The sequence below is a fragment of the Polypterus senegalus genome, chromosome 10 (genome assembly GCF_016835505.1).
Source record: "Polypterus senegalus isolate Bchr_013 chromosome 10, ASM1683550v1, whole genome shotgun sequence".
Classification (NCBI taxonomy): domain Eukaryota; kingdom Metazoa; phylum Chordata; class Cladistia; order Polypteriformes; family Polypteridae; genus Polypterus; species Polypterus senegalus.
In genome coordinates, this window is record NC_053163.1 from 100,427,710 (window position 1) to 100,450,726 (window position 23,017).

Sequence of the window (23,017 nt, forward strand, 5' to 3'; positions counted from 1 at the left end):
AAACAGTACAAGCCTGAGGGAATGGCCTAATCCTTTCCATTCCGCATTTTGCTTCTATAAATTTTATTGTTTTCTGCTGCCTGTCTTCCACACTAGTGAACATTCTGACAATACCTTGCTAATAAACTTGTCAGGAAAAAATCTTGTGTTTAATAATAAATTTAAAAAAACAACTCAGTATTAGTTCAAATGTTTACTCTCTATAAAGAATAGAATATAATTCATAAATTTAGTTGTGTGTGAGGACATCTTTTTATTGTAAATACAACAGTTCATTTAGAGTCAAAATTGATCTAACTGAATAATGAATACCTACATATTTTGAAAACTTCATAAGGTAAAATGAGGCAATTTTACTAAACTGAATACTATCAAAAAGGCTGAACTTCAGGTCATTTTACTTACCATCTGCCTGTTTTGGTAAGGGGCATGTTGACAGTTTGCCTGGGTGGGCAAATCAAATCACCCTATTCTTAGCAACTTTATTTTCTCCTGAGGAGTTTCCAGATGCTTTTAGGCCTATTGGCTGTGTCTAAAATGCACACCATGAAAAATTCCTAAGAACAGGCCCAGGCTTACCTCCATTGTCCTCCTCTCAATGTGGCCAAGCAAAGGTACTATTTGAAGGCCCACTGATTTTGCTGAGATCTATCACAGACAATGAGCCTATAACTCTACACAGAATCCTTATTTTAGCAATGTTACTTTCAATCTTATTCTTTTTTTACTACTCAAGCATTATGACATAAGTGACAGTGAGGAGATAGAGTGATCTGTATATCAAAAGGACATCATCACCATAGTCCGAATAATATCCACAAACTAAATGCCACTACACCAGTTTATCTATTGACCTAATGAACACCTTTATCTTCACTCATGAACCAGACCGCAAGATACTTGCACTTACCCCTCAGGGGAAGCTGCTCAATCCCTACATGTCGGAAAAAATATACCGACTGAGGACCATGACCTACGATTTGGAGGTGCTAGTTCTTGTCTCACTTGTCTGAGTCTAGCATGCATGAAATATCACAAAAAGAAAATATCATCAACAACAGAGATGTAACTCTTAAGATTTCCTGACTGAATAAACATCAGTTGTTAATCAAAATAATGAGTGGGAAAATGCACACTTAATGCAAAGTAAGATCTCCCTGTGCAAATACAGTGGTGACAGAAGCTAGCGTGTCCTAATAGATTACACAGGATGTAAACTCAAAAGCATTGGTAAGCTTCACTTAAATATCCTTGTAGAGAAAAATCATTTGTCCACAAACAAATCTACAGTACATTACTCCTTCTAGTTCTGAGGTTCAGTAGTCTCTACACCACTATAGGCTTTCTAAGTGAGGCAGAGGCTGTCTTCCAATTCCCTCAGAAAATAAAAAGCACCTTTTCAAATTCAAGTGTAGTTTATTTTCATTTCACTGTTTCCTCTGTTTTCTTGTCTCCTTTTAAAAATGGAGACTATTTGTTCCAAGTTTCTGGTCTTGAGGCACTGTCCCTGAAGAATTGTGTTAGCAATGGCAATGCAATATACTGGACTTTCCGAACTTTATCCACCTCTGAAATATTGCTACTGTAAATCTATTTAATCACTACACTGACCCAAGTCAAAAAGAGGGAGCATGCCCAAACTATTGGCATTGCCTTCTCCAATGAAAGGATATCCAACATCTATAGGAGTTCTTTAAAGTTCTTTTTGCAGTTCTTAACAATATACATATATTGAAGTTAACATTTCCCCAGCCTTGCCAAGAACGGTCTGTGTGACATTCTGCCTACTTTTAATGTGACATTGAATGGTTTGCCATAATATTTTCAAGGTTATCTGAGATTCTTTATTCTCCATGGCTTCAGAAAGCTATACCAATAGATAGTCTTTTCACTTTAGCCACTGTGCTGAATCTGCAACATTTCTGCTCTGATGGTACCTTTTGGACTGACTACACAAGTTGAGACAGCAGTGAGAGGAAGTAAATGGGAATCAAAAGATGTCTAAAAGAAAAGGGAGTAGGAGGAGAAATGTTTCTGATGAAACAGCCTGGTATCGTAAAAGGTGAACACTGTTCATCGAGATGTGTAAACCAAAACACTAAATTATTGCAGCAAAAATCTTGAGAATCAGGAGCACTAAATCACAAAAGAAAGCACACAAGGAGTTTTGAATGAATCCACAAAGCTGGACAACCAGGAAGTGCGTGACCTTAATCTTTATATTTTTGACCCAGTGATGTCATGTACTACATATGTCTGGTTAACCTTAACTAGCAATGTCATAGAAATAAAAATGTTTCAAAATGGTGTAACAAGTAGTAAAACAAAATGGTGTAGCAGGAGAACATAGTTAATTTTTAATATAAATAAAAACACACTGAAATATAAAATAAATGTGAACATTTGATTCCTTGATGTGTAAAAATCCCGAAAATGATTACAATATTTTTAATCATTGCAGTTTCTCAATTAACGCTAGAAGACCCTAGGGACCCACACAGAGTCTGTAAATGCATAGAAGGCCTTATTCTTTCAGCTTGATAATATCCCTTACTGCTGTTATTTACCAAAAGGTAGTAGGGTTTCTGTCTTGGTTACTGCTCCCTGTAGCTGCCTACACAAATGAGGCCTTGAACAGGGTCCATGTTGAATTCCGCATCCATGGTCTCTTCTCTGATATTCAAGAGAAGAAAGCATGTCAAATGCACTTAGATTTTTGTGTAACCTGAAGCATACAAATTTGACTTTTCTATTTCTTGCCTTTTTGTAGGTTCTGGCCATTCAAAGGAGGAAATGGTGAGCACTTTATATTTCATTAAAACTTTCTGCTTTTTCTTTTTCTTTTTTTTTGTACTTTCACGAGGGTGCCATATTTAAAATTCTAATAATCAGTCTAAAACTTTCAATTGTGCAATGTGAGGACCGAAGCTGCAAACAGCCTTTGTTTTTTCTTCTTTCCTTTATTAGTTTTATAACATTACATTATAAATTTGTGTGTTTCATATTGCTGAGCAATGAACAAGAACTGTAATATCAAATTTCTAGCAAATTCAGGTTCAGTGTCATCCCCAATATATTTGGAGAGTTATGAAGCAGATATAGTTGTTGGACAAGTGACTACATTTTTGGAAACAAAACTGAAAATAACTCCCCAATCCAGACAAACAGTTAAAGTCCCTCTCCTCTTACTTACCACTGAGGAGGACACACCAGAAAAAAACCCTTAAAATCATACATTGAAAATATACTGAAATACTGATAACCGAATTAGGTAAGGAACCCAAACGTAACCAAGTTATTCAACTATGTTAAATATTAGCTATTACTAATTACTACAAGCTAATAATTGGTATCAGCACATGTATAAAATAAGATTTAACTACTAAACTTTGATTTTTAATTTTACAAGTGCTCTAAATTGTAAAATTCTAATAGTCAAAAACTGATGAGAGTAAAACAAGACCATCGGGGGAAAGGTACTTCACATATCCATGCCTGACAAGTCTTAGATTAACTTCAGCAAGCAATTTAAATTTTTTTATTTTAACTATTGACTCAGGAGAATCACCTTTCCATAACCAAAGAGAGCTAATGCAGGTAACAGTTTGTGTATTTTTTCATTTTGAGATGGCATTAATATTTCTAATCAGTTGTCTTTGACTTGAGTCTTCTTCCAAACAGAGTGTTTCATCTTGAATATACTACCATTAATTTCCACTGAGAACTTCAGGCATGTGATACATTCTCAAAGAACTTTTCTGACAGCATTCTGTAATATTCAAATAGATGCAGTGATATCCCAGTAGCTTTATACTTATTGAAAACACTCAGTAAAGTTAAAAATCACTGCATATTTTAGAAGTCTACAGCCCATGGACTCTATGTCTCTGAAATATTTTGACTATTGATTCACACGACTAACTTATGCGAATCAAAACAGAAAATACCCAGACATATCTTTTCCTTTTAGCATGTAACCTTCTTTTAAGCCTTGCAGAAAATCTGTACCCCAGGATATATCATTGCAACATCCATCCATCCATTTTCAAACCCGCTGAATCCGAATACAGGGTCATGGGGGTCTGCCGGAGCCAATCCCAGCCAACACAGGGCACAAGGCAGGAACCAATCCTGGGCAGGGTGCCAACCCACCGCAGGACACACACAAACACACCCACACACCAAGCACACACTAGGGCCAATTTAGAATTGCCAATCCACCTAACCTGCATGTCTTTGGATTGTGGGAGGAAACCGGAGCGCCCGGAGGAAACCCATGCAGACACGGGGAAAACATGCAAACTCCACGCAGGGAGGACCCGGGAAGCGAACCCGAATCTCCTAACTGCGAGGCAGCAGCGCTACCACTGCGCCACCGTGCCGCCCCATCATTGCAACAGCAACCACCTATTCCATTGTTTGTTGCTTGCTGTAATTCTCAATCTAGAAAATGGGCTCATTCAGCTACAAGCAGTGAGTCTAGGAATGATGATTAAGATCAGAAGGAAGAGGAAGACAACAAATTAAAAAGGAAATTTATTTCATGGTCTTTGGAACTGGGCGGCATGGTGGCACAGTGGGTAGTGGTGCCGCCTCGCAGTTAGGAGACCTAGGTTTGCTTCCCAGGTCCTCCCTGCATGGAGTTTACATGTTCTCCCCATGTCTGCGTGGGTTTCCTCCAGATAATCTGGTTTCCTCCCACAGTCCAAAGACATGCAGGTTAGGTGCATTCCTGATTCTAAATTGTCCCGGGTGTGTGTGCCTTGCAGTGGGCTGGTGCCATGCCCAGGGTTTGTTTCCTGTGTTGTGCCCTGTGTTGGCTGGGATTGGCTCCAGCAGACCCCTGTGACCCTGTAGCTAGGAATATAGTGGATTGGATAAATGGTGGATGGATGGACTTTGGAACTGTGTCAGTCCAGAGAAAATCAGGTTGACCATATATATATTTATATATATATTATATATATATATATATTCCTTCCCGACAGAAAGAGTCTGCTTCTTCAACAAATATTATAAAAGAGCTTCGATAGCAGACATAATGGGTACACAAGACTGTAATAGCAACATACCCTAATAAACAAATAGACAGCAGACAGATAGACAGACAGACAGACAGACAGACAGACAGACAGATAGATAGATAGATAGATAGATAGATAGATAGATAGATAGATAGATAGATAGATAGATAGATAGATAGATAATGCCCAGTAACATTTTTAAACCAGCACATCATCTAATGTAGTAAACTAATGAGATGTTCTGAAGCCTAGCCTCTCTGTAGTCCAAAGCCAACTAAAAGCAGTTGATAAAATGCTTATCTAGTAGACCATGGGATATCGTCGACTTTAAAATGTTTCTTGAGGTGCAGATAAATATTATCATGGATTGAAATTGAGGGTTTTCTATGAGAGTTCAGTGAAAATCTTGTCAAGGCATTTATGATGGGGTGTGGCATCATGGCCATGGATCACTATGCCAGCAATTAATTATGGTGTTAGAATTAAAATTCATTGGACATGCATTATATACAGTGTCTGAAAACTCACATATTGTCATGATCAGGCTTTATGTTCTTAATTTTGTATTAGGGGTTTGAAATGTCAAGGAAACTTCAGTCCTATTTACTTTTGTACCTGATGGTTTTTAAACAGTATTTTAAAATAAGTAACACTCTCCTGCAACAGCATTTTGATTTTTTATGGATGCTGCCATTTTGAAATTTTTGTTTTGTGGATGATTGCTATGTAGTTGCCAGGCATGGTCAACAGGAAGTATGAGGCTGGTGACATATCCAGGTCAAGGATATAAAGGTTGTGTTGTGCACTTTCTCATTATGTTTGATTGGATTTAACTCAAAAGTAAAAACTATTGTTGCCTTTTTGTTTTGAAAGAGTTCTGGTTAACAAATTCTGGTTCAGCATGCATAAGAGTTCCTTGGTGGCTTTTTCAAATGTAGTGCCATTAGGCGTCCTCCTGGACGGTTGATGCAAATCTAAATGCTGCTCAGCCCCTATTATTTCAATGTCTTTTTTCCCTGAAATACGTGATTTTTCCTTAATGGAGCAAATGGAAGTAGATTGTTTTTTACCTCTTTACTAGCTTGTGCTGTATACCCTTGACTGGAAAAATTTCAAATGAGAATAAAGGCAGTTCACAGTTTAATGCTGAGAATAAAGAACTATAGCTTTCAAACTGTGTTTCATACACACATTCATACAATGGTAATCCTTGAACACTGCAGGGCTTTTAGACCTATCCCCACCAACTGCAAACTGACTTGCAGCCCCCAGATCAAAGTCAATTTCACATAAAAAAATACTTTTCTACATAAATTACATTGGATTGTTTTAAACATGTTAATAATAAGTTAGGTTACCTCATGGAAGCTTATTACTTATTTAGCACAAGCTCTGGTAGGTCTCTGTTCTACTTGCCCCTAATGCAGAAATCCAACTGATGCACCTTAAATTTGCAAAATGCTTTAATTGCATATGCTGAACAGGTCTGAAAATTTGTGACTAACTTTAGCATGGACTTACTTGGCATTTATGAGTACTGGAGACATACCAATGTTAACAGCTAAATATTATGTAAATCTGACAGATGAGTTTGTTGTCAGGTTATTCCAGCTTCAAACTTCTCTAGTGAACAAGAGTCCCAAGGGGGTGCTGACTCTCTGTTTAATTAGGAAAGTGTCAAATTTATATTTCCATCTTCTCCAGGGTGAGAAAAGTTTTCAGAATTTCCAATAAGATGTCAGCCATTCTTGTTATCAAAATATATTGCTGAATGAGATACAGAAATTAGGCAGACACTGTCTTTAGACTTTAAGCTGCAGGTTTGCTGGTTCAGATATCACACTTGACTCACAGAGTGACATTCAGCAAACTGTTCCGTTTATAAAGAAAATGTATTTAAACAATTGTTCCATACCTTTACAGGTATATTTAAAAACTGTTCTGGGACTGTGTTTACTGTAGAAAGGCACTGCAACTTTGTGTGCACTCACCACCTGCCCAGCCCAGCAGTACTAACAGGAACACCACCTTATTCCATATTTCATGAAAGTTATAAGATACTAATCCCCATAAATCTCTATTGTATAAATAGATTTATAAATAAGATTGCCAAATCTGTTTTCTTAACTAGAAGAAACAAATACAATTATTTACCTGTGCATGGAAAGCTATTCTAACTTCATAAGAACATAAGACATTTGAAAAATGAGAGGAGATCAGTTTGTCCGTCAACCACAAGCAGTGCGGTGTAGTGGTTAAGGCTTTGGACTTCAGACCGTGAGACTGTGAGTTAAAATCCCGTGACTGATATTGTGTGATCCTAAGCAAGTCACTTGATCTGCCTTGTGCTTCAATTGGAAAACCAAAAGAAATGTAATCAATTGTATTCTAAACGTTGTAAGTTGCCTTGGATAAAGGTGCTATTCAAATAAGTAAATGTAAGCTCTTTGTTTAGCTAATGGTTAAGATGTCCCACTATCAAATATGAATTCTTCCTAAAGGTGTTCAAGGTTGCTACTTCAACTACAAGACTCAGGAGTTTTTTTTCCAGATTCCCACATTCTTTGTGTAAAGAAATGCTTCCTCGTCTCAGTCTTAAATACACTTCCTCTTAATTTCCACTGATGTCCTGATGTGATCCACCAATAAGATGAAAGAATTCTGCTGAATCATCTTTATCAATGCCTTTGAGGATTTTGAAGACCTGGATTGGGCCATCAATCCACATTCTCCTGTGCTCAACAACAACAATATTTATTTATATAGCACGTTGTTTTCATACAAATGATGTAGCTCAAAGTTCTTTACAAGATGAAGAAAGAAAAAGTAAGGTCCAATGGCCAGGGAGGACAGAAAAAAACAAAACAAACAAAAAAAAAACTCCAGAGGGCTAGAGAAAAAAACAAATCTTCAAGGGTTCAGAGGCCACGAGACCGCCCAGCCCCCACTAGGCATTCTATCTAGCCTAAATGATCTAAATCAGTTCACATGTTTTTCAGGCTTCACGTGGAAGAATTAGATTGTGACTGAAGAGTAAACAGGTATAATTCTCTGAATCTGTCATAGTAGGACATGTCCTTAAGTTGTGGGATGCACTTAGTTGCTCTCCTCTGCACAGTCTCATGTGCTGCTATGTTTTTCTCGTGGTGGCGAGAACTGCACACAATACTCCAGATGTCAATCAATCAATCAATCAACATTTATTTATATAGCACATATTCATACAAAAAAATGTAGCTCAAAGTGCTTTACAAAATGAATAGAAAAATAGAAGACACAATAAAAGATAAACATAAGTCAACATTAATTAACATAGAATAAGAGTAAGGTCCGATGGCCAGGGTGGACAGAAAAAACAAAACAAAAAAAAACTCCAAAGGCTGGAGAAAAAAATAAAATCTGCAGGGATTCCAGACCACGAGACCGCCCAGTCCCCTCTGGGCAATCTACCTAACATAAGTCAAACAGTCCTCTTTGTATTTAGGGTTTTCATGGAAGCACCTGATGATGATGGTCACGTAGACTTCTGGCTTTCAGTCCATCAATGTTGGTGCATCATGATGCTTTGAGTAGGTGGTGGTGGCGCATGCCGCCACCACAAAGAAACCGGAAAAGAAACAGAAGAGAGAGTAGGGGTCAGTATGGATTTTGGAGCCACTGTGAATAATTATTATGAAGAATTGAACATACAGAGTATCAGTATTAAGTTAAAGTGAAGTTATAAAAAGGCCATGTTAAAGTAATGTGTTTTCAGCAGTGTTTTAAAGTGCTCTACTGTATTTGTCTGAATAAATGTAAGATGTGGTCTTACTATTGCATTATACGGTCTAAGCATAATATTCTTTGACTTGTATACGACAGTTTTAAGGATATGACCTAACATTTTTGTTAGCCTTTTAAATTGCTTCTGTAATTTGAATATTTTGTGTCAACATATACCCCTAAATTCTCTCCAGAGTTTGCTTCCTGTAGGACAGTGTTTTGCATCTTGTATTTATAGTTAATATTCCTTTTGCCCACATGTAGCACTTTGCACTTTTCTATACTGATGACCTCACTCCATGTGAAGCATTCTCCTCTTATCTGTACTTTTTGTCTCCTGATGGTTAACCAACTAGAGATCCAGTTTTCAGTATACCTTTGATGCCTACGGCTTCAAGTTTCAGGAGATAAAGTTGTAAGAGTCATTTGTCACTTATGTACATCATGTTCAGTTGAGAGAATTATTTTCTTAGTTATGTTAAATGTTTGCCTATTTTTGCCTAAATTAGTGCATAGTCTAAAGAAGGTTCTTATAACCCCAAAAAAGAGTTTTCCTCACCCATGTCATGCAGCAAGTAAGAATAACAACCTCAGCAGTCATCCTTTGAAAGTGTCCATTTGATTTGGATTTTAAGAGAAAATACTTGATTGAAGTGTCTTTTATCACAGAAATATACTTGTAGATAAAGTTGTCCAGTTTAATATTCATGGAGCTATGCAGTCTTACATTTCATAACCTGCTAAGTTTCATTTAGAGTCATTAATCTCCTACAATGAATTTGAACCTTAGTAAGAGGTGAGGCTACTTTAAACCACTGTACTGTAATCGAACAATTTACAATGAACCCCAGCAATTTACAATGGTGTAAATCTCAAATTTGAAATTAAATTAGGATGCTCAACTTTAATTTACTTTCTCTCTGTGACTTGATTCCCAGTTCATTTATGTCTTGTTCCAAATATGTTTATTTTTTTTACAGTGCGATAAAAGCAGCTTAAATGTGTACATTCAGTATCTTACCTAATTTCTCTGTTAAAGATTTGAAGGTCTCTCAGGTGCTACTTTTAACTAAACTACTTGACAACTTCTCCCATGTATAGTATGTTCACATGCTGTATGTAGGAATATTTTCTAACATTTGTTTTATATTTACTCTCGGATGAGAGACATCTGTGCTTCTGTCTTTTTGTTAGATAAGAGACTTTAAAAAAACAGCTGACATCCATCCAGCTTTATTTGATTTTCCATTCTTCTATTATGTCATCTCAGCCTTTATTTAATTTGTTGACTGTGACAAATCAAGATACATTCATTGCAGCCGAATGGTCTTCTCCCTTATTTGATTATGCTGCTTATTGTCCAGTGTTTACCCTACAAAGTGCAGGCATGCTTAAAGAGCATACTTCAAGGTTTTGTTTAGATTTAAGGTTCTCATAGAGGACCTGCTAGCTAGAGCCACCGTAGTTTCTACCCTAGGTTAAAAGGGAGCTGTCTGCATTTCATGAAAGCTGTGCAGCTTGGGCATAAGGGAAAATGACAGGAGTTAGCAGACACTGTAGAGGCAATAGCACAAGTAATAGATCCTGCAGCTGAGCGGTGCCCAAACAGTCTTTTCATATCTAGTATGCCTACCATGCTGACAGCTTAAGGTTGTCCATTCGTAGTCCCAGATGGCCACAGATATTACGTTACTGCCACACTGGTTTAGCGCTTAAAAGTCACAGCGTGGCTTTGGCTGTGTGTGTGAGTACAGTACACAGCTTTTCTCTTGAGTCATTCTTTTCACAGCTGAAGCATGCTCCCTGGAGGGAACGGAAGGAATGTCATCCTCTGACTTTTTATGTCTTCTTTTCTGGCTCCTATTCAGTATTACAATACAGAATGATTTCACCCTGGCTACAAGTCTTCAAGATGCTTTCCTTTTTTTAATTTAGTTCACCAACAAATTGCTACAGTCTTCTGTATACAACAACTGGCATACCCAAGAATGTAACCAAGCAGATAACTAACTACTCCATTGTCAAATCTCATTTTGAAAAGGAAGAATGCTTCATAGAAGCAGATGTTTGGTATTTAATTTTAACAACAGATGGTGTGCCTGAATTGTAAGAGAGCTAATGAAATTTGTTCTTCAAAAAATGTAAATGTAGTTAGCAATAAGAAGAGAAGGGGAAATTATCCATCCCTTCCATTTTTTGTGCCTAAATTGTTTGATTCAGGGTCATGATAGGAGAAATTATAAAAATTATTAATTAATATTTAAACAGGTTTGGTCTTGTGTGAAATTCACCCGTACATGTTTCTGCAAGTACAATCAATTGTTAAAAGAAACCCCAAAAAAGTTCTTCACCCGTGTCATGAAGCAAGCAAGAATAGCAACCTCAGCAGTCATCCCTTGAAAGTGTCCATTTGATTTGGTTTTAAAAGAAAATGCTTGATTGAAGTGTCTTTTATCACAGAAATCTACTTGTAAATAAAGTTGTCCAGTGTAATCTATATGGAGCTATGCAGTCTTACATTTCATAACCTGCTAAGTTTCACTTAAAGTCATTATCTCCTACAATGAATTTGAACCTTAGTGAGAGTTGAGGCTACTTTAAACCACTGTACTGTAATCAAACAATTTACAATGAACACCCAACAATTTACAATGGCGTAAATCTCAAAATTGAGTGAATTAGGATTCTCAGCTTTAAATTACTTTCAAAGCTTTATGAAAGAATTAACAACTGATTGATGTTATTTGTTATTGTCTCTGTATGCAGGTAAATTGTTAGACAGAACAATCTACCGACTGGATTGGTCTTGTAATATGGGGGAACTATATAAGAAAGGGCAGAACAGACTCTTTTTCCTTGGAAGACTGCATTCCTTTAATGTGAGTAATCCTTCACATCTTCTACAACTCTGTAATGGCTAGTGCAGTTTTCTACATTGTGGTGTGCTGGGCTGCTAACATCATTTCAGGAGAGGCCCATTGAATCAACAAGCTAATTAAAAGTGTAGGCTTAGTTATGGGGTACACTCTGGAGGTAGTTGCAAAGGATGGAATTAAAACAAACCCATTATGAACAATGGTTCACATCCTCTCTCTGACACACTAACACTGAGTTCAGCTGATGAATTATTGAAACACATGTCAAGAAGTGCTACAGGGCTCCTTTATACCAACAGCAATATGCCTGCATAATGGCTCACCATGACTGCAACTACCAAGTCGGACATTTTTCTTTCTTTTTAATGTTTTTCTTTTTTCATTCTGGTGTGTATTCAGACTTTAGTGTGTGTAAAATTGTCTACCTACCTACTTAATGAGCCTCTGTAAAAAGCCTAATTCCCTTAACTGGGATGTAAACACAGGAAGGTGGTTAAGCTACTGAGGAGCTATGCCACTCTAGAAACTTTACTTGTTACAGGATTGTGTCACACATCTTTATATTATTATTACAACAGTAATCAAAACATCTACATAAAGAAAGAAATTGCTTAGCAGATTTGCATTGACATATTTTCTGTGCCACTGCACACTTTTATTTATTTGATGAGTGATGGAGAAGTTGACGTGTGGTTGTTAGTCATTATGAAAAAAATCTTTTGCCTTTTTATCAACTTGAAATGCTAAAAATATGCTTCAGATTAATATGTCTGAAAGTAATTTGATGTTTGACATTGACAGTCTTTATTTGCAGTTAACATTAGCTATTGCTGGAGCAAGCAAACTGTTAAATCATTAGGCGTTTTTGTTTGTTTGTCAAAATAAGTGCAGTCATTCCAACCCAAGAATCTTCGTTTGTCATTGCAAAGAACTGCATAAATATCTGATTAGAAAGCTGTACTCAGGCAAGTATATTATGGAGTAAAATCAATGCTTGTTCTTTTTATGAAATTTATCCTTGGAAAGAGTTACATTTCTTTCAATTGTCAGAATTGTTTTGATGATTCAGGTTAAACTTCATACCATTAATCACATCTCTAAATTGTACTATATTTACTTTTTTTTATTTTTGAAAGCCAGAACTTAACACTGAATGCCAACCTATTTCTTTGAATTGGCACGTTGATCCATATTAACAAAATTACTCAGCTTAACACCCTAGGGCTGGAAGAAGGAAGAAACTGTGAGAGAATGCAAAGTGGAAAGTCAGATATATATACTTTATGTATTCCCTTTTTGAGATTTTCTACATGAATATTCTTTCAAAGACTACTCTGAGGGTGTCTACACTAGGGCTGAAGGTAAATCATTCAACTCCTCTCACCTTTTTATTAAAACAAAGCTTGACAAGATCTTTACCTATGAGGTGCTGTTTAGTGATGTTGCTGCTCTAATGTTACACACCAATGTTGCTCTACAACAACTTGTGGACCATCTGACACATGGTTATAAAGAGTTAAGGATGATCAACGTCACTTTAACAGAATACACCAAGGTGCAGGTATACCATGCCTGCATAATTAGCATACTCATATGGTAGTTAAACGTGGAGAACATATATTAGCCAGGACAAATGGTTCAACAGCTTTCACCTACACTGCCTCAAATGTATCTTGCATATTACTTGGCAGGACTGAGTGAGCAACACAGATGTTTTGAACTGTGCTGGCATCCTAATCATGTTCACATTAAAAAGCCAGAGATGCCTCCAATGGCTGAACCATGTATGCCAAATGTAGTCTGGTTGCATCCCCAAAGGATGGAAATGTGACATAAAACTATCGCACTGACTTCAACAACTGGGAGAGTATAGCAGATAAACATATATTATGGAGTGCAGGGGTCAGAAACCTAAAGAATACATTGGTTACTATCAACACAGCCAGGAAGATGATACCTCATTTCAAGTACCATCTTCCTTCAGTAGTAGTGACTGCACAAGAGGCTCTAGTGGGACTCTTCAGATACTCAAGGAAATGTCCCACTAATTAACCTCTTTTTCTGTTGCTGTTATACCATGACACATGGATGCCAATGTATATATATATATATATATATATATATATATATATATACATATATATTTACAATATGTACAAAACTGTGCTCAAACCCCAGTGCCTCTTGCACCGATTCCCCCAACTGTCCAGGCCTCATAAGTCCAATGCCCTTCTCCTGGCCGCCTCCCTCAGCTCCGTCATCTTCCACCCGACTCTTGCCTCTGACTGGAGGGAAGCAGCCCCTTAGAACCCGGATGGCCTCCAGCTGCTTCCTGGCAATCAGTCCTAGCCACACCCCTGTGTGGCGGAAGTGCCGGCTGCGCACTTGGAAGCCGTCCGGGTGTCCCCTGTCGTCTTCCCCCCAGCACTTCCTGGTGTGGCGGAAGTGCTGGGCCCAGGGTTCCTCAGGCACCTGGGCACCGCCTGGTGGTGGCCACGGGCCCCTACAGGGTTGGGCTTCCAAGCCCTCTACCCGAGGCCCCAACATAACCAGGACGGACGCCCCCTTGCGGTCTGGAGGAGGCACAAGCCCTCCTCTGGTCCTCCTGGGCGTCCCGGCCAGGCTCCAGCCCCGGCCCGGGACCACAATATATATTGTGATTGTTCACGTAACATCCCACTTAGTATCAATTGTCACATCTGGGTTGAACTTAAAATAGGCTGGAGAGTTCTGAGCAAACAAGTCTTTTATTTTGATACTTAGTCAAGCAATACTTAAGCTTTATTCAACACCAGAGCCTTTATTTACACACACAGAAAAACGGACAACCTTTGGGTTGTCTCCATTTCTCCAGCTCTGTTTCTTGAGTTTACAAGAAACCGTAGGTGTCTTCCTTGAGAAGATTCAGTAGTAGACAGGTAAGCATAATTACAATGGTGTATAGAAGAGTGTTTGATGGTGCTTTCTTTTGTATTCTTTTGTGTTTTTGTGTGTATATATATATATATATATATATATATATATATATATATATATATATATACAGTGGGTAGTATTCAGTTCAAAGCAGGTTTGCTAAAATCATTTAAATTCATTTTTTCCCTCATTAATATACACACAGCACCCCATATTGACAGACAAAAAAAAGAATTTTTGAAATTGTTGCAGATTTATTAAAAAAGAAAAACTCTGGAGAAGGTTTTTGTCCAGGATATCCCTGTACTTGGCCGCATTCATCTATCCCTCGATTGCAACCAGTCGTCCTGTCCCTGCAGCTGAAAAACACCCCCACAGCAAAATGCTGCCACCGCCATGCTTCACTGTGGGAACTGTATTGGACAAGTGATGAGCAGTGCCTGGTTGTCTCCACACATACCGCTTAGAATTAAGGCAAAAAAGTTCTATGTTCACAGTGAAGCATGGCGGTGGCAGCATCAATGACCCTAAGCACAGAGCTAAAATAACAAAGGAGTGGCTTCACAACAACTCTGTGACTGTTCTTGAATGGCCCAGCCAGAGCCCTGACTTAAACCCAATTGAGCATCTCTGGAGAGACCTAAAAATGGCTGTCCACCAATGTTTACCATCCAACCTGACAGAACTGGAGAGGATCTGCAAGGAGGAATGGCAGAGGATCCCCAATCCAGGTGTGAAAAACTTGTTGCATCTTTCCCAAGAAGACTCATGGCTGTATTAGCTCAAAAGGGTGCTTCTACTAAATACTGAGCAAAGGGTCTGAATACTTAGGACCATGTGATATTTCAGTTTTTCTTTTTTAAATTTTTTAGTAAAATTATATATGTATATGTAAAATTATTAGAATTTGCTCATCTAATCAATGTATATAATTGTAGTTTGTTCAACGGACTGGTCAAACAAAATTGGGAGTGCAAGGAATATCACTATGAAGAGGGCTGAGAACTCCTGAAGAAAAGATGGGCACCCGGAAGGGACAACAGAGAGTTGACCAAACCCAAGAAGGGAAGCCTCTATTCAGTTTGATTCCAGATGATGCTATAAGTAGATAGGACAGACAGAATGGAAGGTGTCCCATGGTCTCAGCAACAGAGAGTGGTCCACCTGAAAGACTATACAAAGCTTACTGTGCCAATTGGGGTGGATAGTATTTATTTGCCTTTCCTTCAAAGATTTTTTGATGCTTTTGAACAGAACACCACTACATTAATTGGGAAGAGAGGGATCGAGAGGGTGAAAGCTCTACATGTTTTCAAAAATAAACAGCGTTTATGAAAAATATATTTCTATATATTCCTCACATATTTTACCTAAATATATTGTACATTGTATGCATCCTTCTGTCATACTATAGTTTAACCTAAAATTTAACATAAAGAGTAGAAAGGAAACCTCTGTTGTCTTATGTTTTTAAAGAGGTTTATGTCTTCTTGTTCCATGAACTTCTAACCAAATGGATGGCCCAATAAGCAGTATATCAGAAATTAGTCCTCCATATGTGAAGTGTTAAATGCAATAGTAGACAGATACTATTTATTTTTTCTTCCTGTTGAAATGTTTCTTCACTGTTTTGTGTTTCCTTTTTCTTTTGCAAGAGGCAGAGAGCCACTTTCACTTGTACCTGAACAAAAATAAAATATCTATTTAGTACAGCTTGGTTTACAAAGCTTCAGAAATGCAGAGAGCAGTTGGCTTGAAATCATTTATGCAAACTGAGATTCTTACTGCAAAGAGATTTGTTTGATTCGACTTTCATTGTTTGGAAGAAAAAAAAAGAAAAATAGAATGTTATCTCTTATGACAAAATGAAAGCAGAAACATGATTGCCTTTTAATATTACAGTGTTGAAGTGGGAAAGTCAGTCTTGTACCTTCAGGATTCCCTCATGTTGTCTCTGATGAATGCTGCTACCGTCTTTGCAGTAGCTGCCATAAAATCTTTTACATCTCAGCTCCCTTTTCCAGGAATTCACCACCTTGTTGTCAGCTTGTGATTTTTGCTAAAGTGAACACAGCAGATGGATGGCACAAACATTAAATATATATGCCAGTTTAGCTGCATACACGTACAATAGTTGAAAAGATTAAACCACAACAGCCAGTAGAATTTGCATATTAATGTAAACATTAAATAAAGGCATTAATATCTTTTTGTGGACATCAAGGATAAGATGTACTATGTATTAATCATCTTTGTCAGAAAACATTACTGTGAAAAGTTGCACAATCAGTCTGACAAATCCCTTAATATCTTGCGTTTTGACCTTGAATGAATCTGAATCACAGTTTCCGTTTATGTAGAAGATGCAAAAACACCAATAAAGTGAATGATTTGTTTACTCATCCTTAGGTCAGTACAAGGTGATGGCATTAGATATATATGTTTGTCATTGCCATACAAGAGTATAGTTAAGTAAAGAAACTTTAGAAAATAATTGAAAATGTAATTCGGCATTTCCAGTGTGATGGACTGGTGCACTGTTCAGGGAATTGTTTCTGCCTTGTGCCCTGTGCTTGCTGAGATATGTTTTAGCACACTGCCCCCCTACTCAGGATTGAGCAGGCTTAAAAAATTGCATGGAATTGTGTTAAGAGTGCTATTTGCATTTTATAGCTGAGATCCTAAAAGAAAATAAATTAGGTGTGCTATGGAACGCTAAGAAAAATGTTTAATCAGTACACAGTTTTCCATTTATACTGTGTAAGTATGTGACCACATTTATGTACTACCAGAAGTTTGTCAAATCCAGTGCTTTGTAGTCAAACATTTTTAAAGGATTGTTTAGGTGCCAATGCTTGCCATACAAATTGTGCTTTAGGCAGCATAGAGGTCTGATGAGGTATGATTCAAATATGTGACTCTAGCATTTGGAGGGTCTTGAGATGTGATCCAAATGACTATAGGCTAGGATCTTACCCCATAGGTTAGAAAAGCACTTTATAAAAATAATTCACTAATTAAATGTCTCCTCCTGCGGTGGGCTGGCACCCTGCCCAGGGTTTGTTTCCTGCCTTGTGCCCTGTGTTGGCTGGGATTGGCTCCAGCAGACCCCTGAGACCCTGTAGTTAGGATATAGCGGGTTGGATAATTATTAATTATAATTAAGCGACAGGCACTGAGTAAGCTCCTGTCAATCATGGAGAATCCACTGCATCCACTGAACAGTATCATCTCCAGACAGAGGAGCAGCTTCAGTGACAGACTGAGGAGATTGTTCCTCCCCCACACTATGCGACTCTTCAATTCCATTAGGGCCATCTTGGTAAACGCTAACATTATTCAAAGTTATTGTCTATCTATCTATCTATCTATCTATCTATCTATCTATCTATCTATCTATCTATCTATCTAATTTTTGTATCTCCGTTCCTTTTATTAGTTTTGATAATTCCCTTTTGTATGTGGTTTATTAGGTCATATTCTGGTCAGGATATGGGGCAAGCCCCTTAGTTAGATATTTGCCCTCCGGTGCTGTCAATAGGCTTTGTGAAAGTACCTGAGAGCTATATTAGGCTGCTGCTGCCACTGCCTAATTGCAGTGGCATTAACCCAGTGTAGTATTCACCTGCTTCCTTTAGCTTTTTTTAGTGTGGTTAGTTTTACACTGCTCTGACCATATAGTGTTTAATCTGGCTTTAAATATTTAGATTTCGTTTTTTAGGTATGATTTTTTGTAGCAATTTTAAGGTATTTTGTTTAAACTGTTGTCTTTCATTTCCTTTTAAGCATTTTGGTTCTTTGCCTTTGGTTTTATGAATTACTACTATGCATTTTAAATTTATTGTTGTCTTTGTGTCATGTTAATTACTTTGTCTTGTGTATTTATCTAGCACCGTATGAATCCAGAGCTTATCAGTACTTTTTTATATTTAGACCTCATTTTAGATAAATTCTCTTAAGACACTGATATAGTAAAATTATAGGAATCAATAGCAACATCCAAAGGACAAAAAACTCCATAACTCCAAAACTCAATAACTAAAGTCAAAGAAAATGATAATATTAAAATGAGCTAGCATAAATATAGTAGGAAAGTTGGGTAAATCATTCTAAACTACATTGAACAGGCAAATGCCGGAAAATTAATTTATAAAAGCTTTATTAAAATAAACAGTGTCAGAGTCCTGGACACTGTTTCTTAGTACCTCAAAAATCCCTTAGGAAGCAGGCTTCATTTGGAGTACCAGCAGCAAAGGAAACAAAGCTCCGGTCGATTGTCTAAACCTCCTGTTGTTACTTTCCTTATTAAAATAAGTAACTTCTATTAGCCACTAGAAGACTAATAAACTAAGAAATACAATTTGTGACAAAATGAAATAAATAAAATGGCAACTATAAAGCACTGATATGTGTACGTAAATGAGTCATTAAATTGTGAAAGAAATGCATTAAAGTCAACTAACTACTTTGAACAATATCATCATGTCATTTTAATGAAAAAATAAATTTATCTTATATTTAATTATTGCAGACTTTATTTTAATATGGTCTTGTTTTTAAAGATCGTTTTATTTAATAGTAGAGCTTTTCTAAATAGCACATTTTCAAATGGCTGTCTTAATGCCAGAGCTTTTTATTTTTTTATGTAGGTTCATCACCTGTCAATCAAGACCAATGGGCTGCACCTATTCCTGTTGGTTAATTATGTACTGTTTATTATCGTTGCCTGATTGTACAAAGTAGACAATAGGCTATCAAAGGTCTTTTGCCCTAGTTTTTTTGCATTCAATTTGGAAAAAACATTGGGAAAGTAGGAGTCACGATTATTTTTGCAAACAAAATATATTAAATGTACTTTAAAAGCCTAAAGACAAAGTTAAACTTTTATGCTGTCACAGTCCACAGGGACCACGTCATGAAGCAATAAACACACAGTGAGGGAAAGACATGGCTGGTCTCGCGTTGTTCCCTCCTCCTTAACATAATACTGCCTGCCAGTGGATCTCTGTTTCTGTCTCGCTCTCCATGATGCACCAAGAACAACCCACAACTCTTGTATGGGGCTGCTATTTATCCTCTCTCTGACAGCATCCTCTGTCTTCTTGAATATTATCGAGGCTTTTGGAATGCAGGGGCTTCCTGTCCCTGTCTACTATCACTGAAGCATTTAGGCCATTTTGAAATAAATATCAGCATAGTTTTTCATAATTGCCTTTTTATTTATTTCAATTTGGGCTCTAATGGCATTCCAGTATAAACACAGCTGTCAAGATGACCCCTTAAGTAATTGTGATATTTTTTTGTTGTTTTTGTACAACAGAAACACAAGGTCACTTATTATAAGAAATAACTACAAAAAACTATAAGAGAGTGATTAGTCAAGCAGTAAGTGAAAGTCTGACACCTTTTTAAATATACTAACAAGGCCTTAGTACTAGCAGACCTCTAATGTAGCTTACCAAAGACAAACCCTTGGTGTCAAGCAATTTCTGAGTCTCTGCGTTTCTCACAAATGCAAACACATCCTGGTCTCCAGCCACTGAGCTTTTTTCCCCAAGGTAGAGCTTTACATACCCTATTGAGATCATTTTTACCCTAAAACAACAGACTGAGGTCAGGGGTAACAGGACTCAGAAACAATCTTGGATCTTCTAACATATTCACAATCCTCTTAGTCAAGGAAATTGGGCTGTATTCTAGCAGTCAGACACTGACATCCTTCCTCTCTGAACTCTTCCAGCCTCAGCTCTTCCAAGCAGGAACTTTATGCTGCAATATACTGTATCTTAGGAGTTCTTGTGGTCTATTTGGAGTCCTCCATGTCTCTCCCTCTCTTGTCAAACAGGCAGCCCTGGTATCTGCAGGATCACTTGCTCTCTAGAATTGTATCTCCTCAGACTATCTCACACTCTCTTTTGTGACCCTGTGGGATTCAGTTCCATTACACCAAATATACACTGGTCTAACATCCTCTACTGGTCCCTGTTCTGGATTGCAGCGTTGCTTTCTCATTCTCTCTTCTAAAATGCATGGTTTTTAAAACTCGTTGTCATTCATCATGTTGATGATGTACTTGCTCTTGGCAGCCTTTTACTTGTCAGGAATGTGATAGATGGTTTGTTCAAGAAACTGCAGAAAGTCACCTTTCCTTGTGTCCATTAGGTATTTTTGTAAGTACACACAATTGGATACAATTGTCATCCTCTGAACAGCTGTTGCTAGAAAAATTGAACAAATACTGCATTATAACACACATTCCCAATATTGCGTTAAACTGTGTGTATCTCTTAATACATGCAGTAACAAAATACACTCACTGGTCACTTTATTAGGTTCACCTGTTCAAGTGCTTGTTAATACAAATATCTAGTTAGCCAATTACATGGGTGAAACTCAATACATTTAGGAATGTAGGTACTGTCAAGACAACCTGCTGAAGTTCAAACCGAGCATCCGAATGGGGAAAAAAGGTGATTTAGGTGACTGAACATGGCATGGTTGTTGGCGCTAGACGGTCTGGTCTAAGTGTTTTTGAAATGGCTGATCTGCTGGGATTTTCATGCACAACCATCTCTAGAGTTTACAAAGAATGGTCCAAAATAGAGAAAATATCCACTGATCATCATTTCTCTGGGCGAAAATGTCTTGTTGATGCCAGAAATCCAGAGAAGATTGGCCAGCCTGGTTTGAGATGATAGAAAGGCAACAGTACTTTAAATAACCACCACGGTACAAGGTAAGCAGAAGAGCATCTCTGAATGTACAGCATGTTGAACCTTGAAGCAGTTGGTCTATAGCAGCAGGAGACCACACCGGGTGCCACTCCTTGCAGCTATGAACTGGCAACTAAGGCTACAATTTGCAGGATTCACCTGATTGGAATATTGGAAAAAACATTGTCTGGTCTGATGAGTCTCAATTCTGGAGTGACTTTCGGATGGTAAGGTCAGAATTTAGTGTCAACAACATGCAAGCAAAGTTCCATCCTGCCTTTTGTCAATTGTTCAGGCTGGTGGAGGTGGTGTAATGGCGTGGGGAATATTTTCTTGGCAGACTCTGGGCCCCTTAGTAGCGAATGGGCATTGTTTAAATGCCACAGCCTACCTGAGTATTGTTTCTGACCTTGTCCATTCCTTTATGACCACAGTGGACCCATCTTCTGATGGCTTCCTACAGAAGGATAACGTGCCAAGTCACAAAGCTCAGACCATCTCAGACTGGTTTCTTAAACATGACAATGAGTTCACTATACTCAAATGGCTCCCACAGTCAATAAATTTCAGTCCAACAGAGCATCTTTAGGCTGTGGTGAAATGGGAGATTTAAATCATGGATGAGCAGCTGACAAATCTGCAGCAACTGCATGATGCTATCATGTCAATATGGACCAAAATTCATGAGGATTGTTTCCAGCACCTTATTGAATCTATGTCATGAAGAAGTTCTGAAGGCAAAAGGGAGTCCAACACGGTACTAGCAAGGTGTACCTAATAAAGTGGCCAGAGTGTGTATAATGGGGAATCATATCCTTTGTAAAATTGATTCAAAATAAAGATGGTGTGTGGAAATGACCAGAGATGATGCAATATCACGAAAACACTGAAAGAGGGCACTGCCTTGTTCTTATATTTTCATATATCACTTGAATATTTCCTTCAGATTAGGCATGCTTCCCCTAATATACAGTCTGCTGTCTGTTTTTAAGCTGAAGTTCCCTGTTGAATTCTGCCATGATGAAAAAGCTCTGGAGACATTAAGGTGCTTTTGCTCTAAGGCCATAAAAAACACTTCGCTTAATAGAATGGCCTCCTGGTAGAGTAAATCTCAACCTCATTTTTTAATCATTTTTCAGTAAACACATTCTTGACATGCGTTAATAATTTTGGTATAATGGACAGTTTATTTAGCTTACCAAGACTTCAATACTGGATGTGTTTTTGATCCACTTTATGGTAACTGACCTTCCACTAGGATACTGTAATTCTGCTATTAAATGGCCTGAGGCTTGTGTACTGCCTACTGCAGCATGGCTGGGATTTCCTTAGGCTATGGAAGAGGCAAGCATATGCCAGAGTCTGTGCATCAAATATTCCACCAAACTAGTCACTATTATTCAACAAATAAAGATTCTAAATTCTCCTGCTATGGTACATGCACCTTAATGGGAAGTTGTACTCAACTAGAATCAACAACATTCATCTTTGATGCATCCTGGGCAAAAGCAGTTACTATTGTGTTTGTTGTACTGGATGGTCTATGATTCAAACATTTTTTTTGTGCTTATTCAGATTCTTTGATTTTTTCTTATACTGTAGACTTACAATCTTTGCCTATACACAGCACTTTCCGAGTTTCTGTGCCACAGTTCCACACTTTTTTATTGAAGCCATTTTAAGTCTTTAGGCTAAGAAATTGTTCTACTCTTTCGATAGTTTGATC